Below are 8327 nucleotides of genomic sequence, written 5' to 3'. Positions count from 1 at the left end.
CCCCCCCCCCCCCCCCCCCCCCCCCGGCCACCCTGCGACTGTGATGTCTTAACAGTAGCTCCCCGCCATGGCTGCAGTGCTCAAAGTCCTGACGTGTGCGCGTCGTCCCAGTTCCCAGGAGATGCGGCTGCTGCGGCCTCCGGGGGACCCTTTGAGAACCACCGCTGCATTGCGTGCCCGGTCCGGTTGGGTGCCCGTAGGTGCAGACCCTGAGATGGAGCTGGCATGGTAAGAGGCTTGTCAGGTCAGGGCGCCTGTGGAGGGAAGACAGAGGGGGAGGGCCTCGGCCGGCCGGCCGTGCAGCGCTCGCGGCCAGAACCCAGCGGGGAGCTCCGGAGAGGAGTTCACCCCCTATAGGAGCCCGACATTGGGCAGCAATGGCCAGGCCCTGGTTCCCCTGCTGGCTCAGACCCCGCGGGGATTGCCTGCGAAGGGCGTGGCCTGGCTCAAAAGCGGAGGGGGATCCTGAAGGTGCTATAGCTGGAGGCTGTCAGCTCGCCGCTGACCCTGCACCTGAAGGACATGTTCTTTCTGGAAGGGAGACTGAGCACCCCGTCCATGGCTGCCACCGGCGTCCGCTGTGTGCAGGCTCTGGGCGGAGCATTTACCTGGATGAATGCAGTTTCCGGCCCAACCTGAGAACTCAAATATAGCTGGCCCCATTTAATAGATGGGAAAAATGAGGCACTGAAAGATTAAGTGATCAGCCCAGTAGTGGAGCCAGGATCTGAACCCCTCTCATGCCACGGTGTTCATCCCTTGCAACTACCCTGAAAGGTGAAGAACATTAGCCTTTTTTACAACTGAGGAATCTCAGGTATGGAGAGGTCAATGACTTCCCTGATCAGGCAAGTGAAGTAAGTGGAGGCTCTGGGATTTGAACCCTGTGCTGACCCATCTCTTCTAATTTCAAGGTGCCATCTGTTGAATGTTTCCGGGGAGATATAATAGCAGAATTTGGGGCCTGGAAGGAGCCTCCCTAACAATCCTCCAGTGGGGACACCAAGGCTTAGCCACGTCTCAGTGCCCCTCTGAGCCCTAAAGGGGCTCTCTGCCGTGTGAGGGATGTATCCACCCATCATTCATGCATTCAGCACACAGAGATGGGCACCTGTGGACCCACCCTCCAACCCAGGGCACTTGCGCTACAGTGGGGAGGCAAGCATGGTACAGGGGGTCTACGTAGACATTGGGGCTGCACTGGGGATTGGGCGAGGTGGCTGACACATTTAGAGATGCATCTGGGGAGGCTTCCTGGAGGAGGTAGACTGAGAGGAGAAGAAGTGAAAAGTGCATTCAAGGCACAGGAAGGAGAAGAAGCAAAAAGGCTTGCTGATGGGAGAATTCATACTGCTGTTAGGGAATTGATGGGAATCAGTAAATCTGGATGCTGAGATCATAGGGGAAGTTGTGGCTAGGAATGAGGTGGAAAGTGGAAGTCCGGCCTGGCCAGTGTCGTCAAGCGCTGGACTTGAAACCCGACCTCAGCTCTGTGCAGGGTAGGGCCACTGTCTGCGGGAGAGCTGTCTCCTCCAGGGCTTTGACTTCCCCAGGGTTCCCTCTCGCTTCTCTGACTCCTCTGTGGCTTCCAGCCCCTGCCAGGGCCCCCACAATCTCTTCTGATTTTCAAGCCCTTGTTCAATTCTAATAAAGTGGACCCGTGTAACCAGCAGGGTTTTGTGCAAATGGCAGAATGGGACTTCCAAGGCTGGGTCATGAAATGTCTTGTAGCTTCTGTCTTGGTCTAGGGTTCGATCACGCTGGGGAATCCAGCTGCCAGGCCGTGGAGTCACTCAAGCAGCCCATGGAAAGGCCCACATGGCAAGGAACTGAAGTCCCCCCTCCAGCTGGGGCCGACTTGCCCACCCCATGAATGAGCCACCTTGGAAGCAGAGCCGGCAGCCCCAGTCAAACCTTCAGATGAGTGCAGCTCCCGAACCAGCCAGCCAAATGGATCCCAAATTCCTGACCCAGAGAAATCATGAGACCTACTAAATGACTCTTGGTATGAGTCCCTAAGTTTTGGGGTGATCTGTTCTGCAGTATCACATCAGGAGGGCTTCTCCACATCCTTTCTTGGCCCCTGTTACTCTGCCTTCTCTAAATTGTTCATTCACTCATTCACAAATATTTACTGGACATCTACTATGTGCCAGGCAACGGAGATAAACAGGTTACAACACATCAGGCCCCCACCCTCAGAGTCCCAAGATGCACGCCCCCTGTTCTGTGATTTGCTAAATTCATTAAGTCACTCTTTTACTGAGCTGAATGTCTCAAAATGACCTTTTGCGAGACCTAATCTCTTTTGAGAGTCTGGTAGAAACCAAAGTTTCTCCTCCAGAGAAGTTCAGATACACACAGAATTAAATTGAGGTACAAATTCAGAGGGATCCCAGGCCATCCCAAACTGGACTTTAGGCCCCCAGACTCTGAAGACCCAGCCGGCCCCCATGAACATGTAGCCCTAGTGAGGAGTCAACAGCGCCCCAGCCTCTGAGCTGCCGTTCGCTTCTGTAGATTATGTAGCCCATGCGGAGGGCTTGGTGGAGGCTGAGCCCTGGGCCTGGGCTCTCCCTTCCTCTCCTCTGTGTTCTCAGCAGGCTGCCCCTGCAGGAGGCTGGTGGGCCTTGGGTGGCCCTGCCTGGGAGGCACGTTTAAGAGGAAGAGCCAGAAAGCCCTTTGGTTGTGTGCAGGCTGACTCCTCCAGCCCAGCTCGGCCTGCTGCTAAAGCTGAGGGCTCAGCCTCGGAGCACAGAAGCTGGAGGGTACGAGTTTGAGAACACAGCCTTGGGGCAGCCGCTGGACCAGCAGCCCCTCTCAGGGAAGCCGCTCTTTCCAGAGGACCAACCTGCCCTGATGTGGAGGTCAGGGCTGTCCCCAGCCCCAGCCCCTTGTGTGACTCAGGAAGCAGCTCATGCAGCTGGGGGGAGGGCTGCGGGGGAGGGTGGGGAGGGGAGAGGGTGGGCGGAAGGCGGCCTCCTTCCCCCTCCCAAGTGCTTACTGCTCTCCCTCCTCCTTAATTCGCTCCCCCATGTCTTTCCTCTTCCATCTTTTCTTTCTTTCCTGCTGTTTCTCTTTTTCTTCTTCCTCTCTGTTTTCTCCCCTTTTCTCCTCCTCTCAGTTTTGTTTTGTTTTGTTTTGTTTTGTTTTGTTTTGATCTAGTCTTTTTCCTCCTTCCCCCCTCCTTTCCCTCCCCTTCATCTCCATGATGATTAAGAGCCTGGATTCTGGCTGCCCTGGGTTCGAATCTCGGCTCTGCCACCTACCGGCTGTGTGACCTTGGGCAAGTTATGTAATCGCTCTGTGCTTTGGTTTCCTGGGTTGTAAAATGCGATCCTAACAGTATCTGTCTTGGAGGTTTCTCTGAGGAGTAACTTAGACCAGGGCCCGGTCCCCGTGGGTGCTAGGTGTCTGCTCCTTCCCGTTAATGCTCTTCCCTCCCGCCTTTTCTTCTCCTACTGTCAATGCTGCCTCCCTCTCCCTCCCTTCCTCCAGACTCTGTGGCCCTGTGCTTACCCCTTGTCCCCCAGGCATCTTGCTGCCCTCCCCGCTGCCCCATCCTTTCACTGTGCAGAGAGGAGGGGGGCCCAGGCTCGGGGCCAGGCCGCCCCAGGAGCAGTTGCCGAGCCAGGTGGTTGGAGCTCTTCCCCGGGCCCCGCCCACCACGAGCGCGAGGAGCTGCCTTTGTGCCTCCGAGTGACAGTCTCTCTTGGCGCATTTGGCAGAACCGTGCATCTGGCCCGGGTACAGCCGAGATGCTCGGCCTGGCAGGCAGCGGCCTGGGGAGGCAGGGTGCTCTGGGATGCCCTTGTCATCCACCTGCGTGGCCCTGCAGGAAGGGTGTGCCCAGCCCCCCGGGGGCCCCCTGGTGCCCGGCACGGTGCCCACCACGCGGCGGGAGTGCAGCCAGCGGGTAGGCATGGACAGCCGTATCCCCTCTCCTGAGCCCTTGCTTTGTTGCAGTCCTTGCTGTGAGTGCGAAGTCCTTGCATCTTGACAGCCACCGGACAGGGCAGGGACCGGTATCATTCCCCATTTTAGAGATGAGCAAACCGAGTCACAGAAAAGTGGAGGAAATCGCTCGAGGTGGGCTGGGTGGAGGAAAGGACACCTGCAGGAGGGAAGGCATTTTACTGAGGAGGAAACAAGATGAGTCCTGGTCCACGATGTGAAGCTGGCGATCCTCCGCTACCTCTCAGCTGGTAGGCCGGCGGGGCTGGTCTCAGACACGGGGGGGCCTCCCTCCTCGTGCGGGGCGACGCTGGGAAGAGCAGCAGGCTCCGTGCTCCGGGCGGTTCAGCCAGTGGCTCAGGCTTCACAGTTCTTTGAGAGGATTGCCCTTATTTTCCAGGTGAGAAGCCCGAGGCCCAGAGAAGGCAAGGACCGTGCTGAAGTCACACAGCGGGTACCTGTGACTCGGAAGCCCCACTTTTCTGTCTTCCAACGTGGAGGCCTGGGGTGGGAGGGCGAAGAAGGAGCATGCCTGCCACCACTCTTCCGTTCTGTCTCTGCTGCCAAGGCCAGGCCCTGGTGCCCCTCTGCCCGCCATTTGCAGGAAGGCCTGGACGCAGGCATCTGCACTTGGTGCTGGGGGCCAGGCCTGCCGAGCGGCACTGTGCTCATCTTCCCTCCTTCCCTTGGCTTCTCTTTCTTCCTTCCTACCTGCCTGCCTACCTGACTTGTAAGATATAAAATATAATAAGGTACCTGGAGTACACACATCTAATGTGTGCAATTCAATGAATTTTTATGCAAGAACACTCCTGTGTGACTACCATCCAGATGCAGATGAAGAACGTTCCCAGGCACCACACTCCCTCCTGCCCATCCCCCAGGTAACCACTCTTCTGATTTTTTTCATTGAAGTATAGTTGACACACCATGTCACATTAGTTTCTGGTGTATACTATTCTGATTTTTATCACTGTACAGTTTACTTGTTCTCAAAATTCAGATAAGTGCAATCGTACTCTTTGTGTCCATTGGACAGATGAGTCAAGTACAGACCACAGAGGGGAGGTTGGCCCGCTGGCATCTCAGAGCCCGGCACCTTTGTACATGGCTTTGAGCGGAGAGACAAGGGCGGAGGGCACTCTCCAGTGCGCCCCAGCACGCAGGTGCTTTATTTGTCTGATCAGAAGAAGTGCAACTCCTAGCTCCTTGTGGACAGGACGGCTAGGTGCCTAACATTGTTCATCCAGAGGGATGAAACACAGGGATCCTGGGATCTTTTGCAATCCAGAAAATGTGAGGCAGGTTGGCTCCCTTCAGGAGCTCAGGGAGACGCTCGCTGTCTCTACTGGATTGAATAACGTTCCTCCCCTCCCCTACTCATGTCCACCTGAAACCTCAGAATGGGACCTTGTTTAGAAAATATTTAGAAATAGTGTCTTTGCAGATGTAATAAAGTGAAGGTGAAGTCATACTGGATGAGGGTAGATCCTAGTCCGACGACTAGCGTCCTTATGAGAACGGGGAAATCTGGACACAGACACAGACGTCCAGGGAGGACACCATGTGGTGACAGGGAGAGATTGGAGTGACGGGCCTACAAGCTGGAGTACCAAGGATTGTTGGCAATCCCCACAGGGCCCCACTGACACCTTGATTTCAGACCTCCAGCTTCCAGAACTGTGAGAGCATAAGTTTCTGTGGTCTTAAGCCAGTTTGTGGTATGTTGTTACAGCAGCCCCAGAGAACAAACACAACGTCCAAGCCTGAGGTCCGGGATCGGCCACCATTGACCCTGCACCTGGGTGGGGTCCATCTCAGGAGAGAAACCCCGGACACACAGAGAAGCTGCCGAGGATGTCCCAGCAAGTGCCCAGAGCTCGGGGCCCAAATGCTCGCCGAACTGGGGGTGGAAGACAGAAAAATACCTCTCCTCTCAGACCCCAGTTCTAAAAGCAAGAACCAAAAAGTATCTCAACAGATGACCCTGACGTGAAACCAGCACATTCTAGAGTGTCACCCGACCACAAAGTGAACAGTTTGCCGACCCCGCTGCCAGGCAGATCTGCTTTCCTCTGGCCACAGCTCCTCTTGGCTTTATTATTCCCATTTCACAGATGTGGAAATGGAGGCTCTGGGATTTTAAGTGACTAAAGCCGCAGGAGTGACGGCCCAGGCTTTGGGACCTTGTGACTTTGGGTACGTGACTCCCCCTTCCTGAGCATCCCATTAGCTGAAGCACAAGTAACAAGATGCATTCCTGATGGAGCTGCCTTCTCAAGCATGTCACACTACATCTTCACGCAGGCCTGGGAGACCGCTATTACCAACCCCATCTTACAGCCGGAAACCCGGAGGCTCAGCGAGGAAAGGAATGTGCCCAAGGGACATGCACAAAACCGGAGAAATGTAGGCAAATCTCATCTTGCAGCGTTCTTGTGCAATTTGAGTTGAATACGAGATGACAATGTGAATGGACCTGATACACAGTTGGTGCTTCATAAAGGCTTGCTTGAAGTCTCACAGCTGGTGAGTGGTGGAAGGAGAATTCACTCCCAGGTCTGTCTCACCCCGAGCACTTTTCAGCCCCTCCTTCCACGTGAAGCAAAGAGGATGGTGCCTTCCAGAAGGGTTAACTTAGTCAAAATATTCCTTTCAGAAAGTTTGAAACGCGACTCTTATGCAGATATAGTGAGCATGTGTCAAAGGTTTATTTAACTCATGAATGAGAGAACCAGCAGGATGGTTCAATGGAGGGCAAGATGGCAAATTAGGTACAAAACTGGTTAATGTCTTACAGGGTGACAAAACCATAAGCTTTAGCCTTATTTTTAGTTCAGGACAAAATGATTTGCAACTGTGCATCTTTTACAAGTTAAAGTATAACTTCACCGAGTAGGAAGTCTGATCAATAATAAACAGCAAAGCCAAACAAAGGTACGTCTCCTAGAGAATCAGGTGACCCAGTCAGGCTGGTCAGACAGTGTCTTAGAATGACCTCGAAAGGGCACACTGACTTCCTTTTGTCTTATGTCTCTGTCTTGGATATTTTTCTTTACAGCTGTTATTACCACCACTACCACTACTATTATTATGATTCGGCTTCTCTCTGCTGAAGGGCAGCTCACAGAGCTCATAGGTTCCTTAGAAGGACACACAGACCCCACTGTCCCCTTCGCACAGGGACCCAGGGCAGAGCCCTCGCCCACAACTGATAGTCTGGGACAACACTGGCCAGAGAGCAGATCCCACACAGGCTGAAGTGGGTGGGGGTGGGGGCCAGCAGAAAGGGCCTATGGCCCTGTTGTTGTGTTAATAACCATGCCACGGAAACATCTCTAGCCTATCACTTGTCAAGTAAAATAAAGCAGCCCATACCTGAGAAGTGGGGGGGTGATCCCATGTAGGTCCATATATGTATGTATGTGCATTTGTGGTGTGCAGACGTTTGTAAGTATAAATGCATTTGTACGTACAAGTATGGATACATTGATTTATAAGTGTGCATGTAGGAAAGCTCTCTGGAGAAATACTGGCCCCCCAACTCAGTCACAGTGCGGGGGTGTGAGGATGAAGGGGGAACAGTCCTGTAGAACCCACTGCACTGTTTACATTGGTGACCTGCAACTTGTCTTCCTCTGTTACTCTCTTCCTGTATGCTCTCTAAAATATAGTCATATATGTAGGTATACAGCGTCTGGTAGATTCTGGCAGCTTGTCCCAGGGACTAGGAAGTGGGGGTGGTCTTTCCCACCGGTTCCCCCCCCCCCCCCCGCCCCGTACTCTTTGGCTTCGCGTCATCGTTATTATTTGGGACCATGAACACCCCTCCGGCCCCGCCATCTCTGGGGACAGATCCCAGGCTTGCAGGCGGGGATCCCGGACGCCGGCCCCCCTGGGGTCCCGCGGGGTGAGCGGGAGGAAGGGGTGCTGGCTTCGCAGGGCGCTCTCGCCGGCCTCCCGGGCTGGGCCGGGTCCGCAGCTGACGGTGCGGGTGGGGGCGGGGAGCAGATGGACGGGGCGCCCGACGGCTCGGGGTCCCCTGGTCCCGTCCAGGTGGCTCCGGCCGACTATGGGCCAGCTGCGGGGGCCGGGGAGGGGCGGGCAGCCCGGATGGGGAGGGGACCCCGTTTTCCATGACAATGCCAAGGCGGCGCGTACAAAGGCGCCGCAATCAGCGTTTTATTGGTTCGAGTTAATTATCTGAGGAGGGAAGGGGGCGGGCGGGGCCCGGCGATTCCCTCGTGGGGTTGGGGGTGGGCTGGGGTGGGGTGGCGAGACCCGAACGGGAGGGTGCGGTGGGAAAGCGGCCTTTCCCAGTCTCGGCAGCCCGGGGCTCCGTGGCAAAGCGCCATCGCCCCCTGGTGGGTACC

At 55.4% G+C, this 8327-nt stretch overlaps 1 long non-coding RNA gene across 1 annotated transcript in view; it reads left to right on the top strand.

Moving 5' to 3' along the window:
* The window catches only part of LOC116641571, a 72221-nt gene extending 64252 nt beyond the window's left edge, over positions 1–7969 (top strand). Inside the window, exons 5-7 of the long non-coding RNA XR_004301201.1 lie at positions 112–228; positions 4355–4838; positions 5690–7969. This is a non-coding gene — a long non-coding RNA (uncharacterized LOC116641571). The remainder of the gene's footprint in view (positions 1–111; positions 229–4354; positions 4839–5689) is intronic.
* Positions 7970–8327: the final 358 nt, after the last annotated feature.

Source organism: Phoca vitulina, unplaced genomic scaffold, assembly GCF_004348235.1.
Source record: "Phoca vitulina isolate PV1807 unplaced genomic scaffold, GSC_HSeal_1.0 scaffold22, whole genome shotgun sequence".
Classification (NCBI taxonomy): domain Eukaryota; kingdom Metazoa; phylum Chordata; class Mammalia; order Carnivora; family Phocidae; genus Phoca; species Phoca vitulina.
The sequence above is the reverse complement of the archived record's forward strand: the minus strand, read 5'-3'. Positions and strand labels throughout refer to the sequence as shown.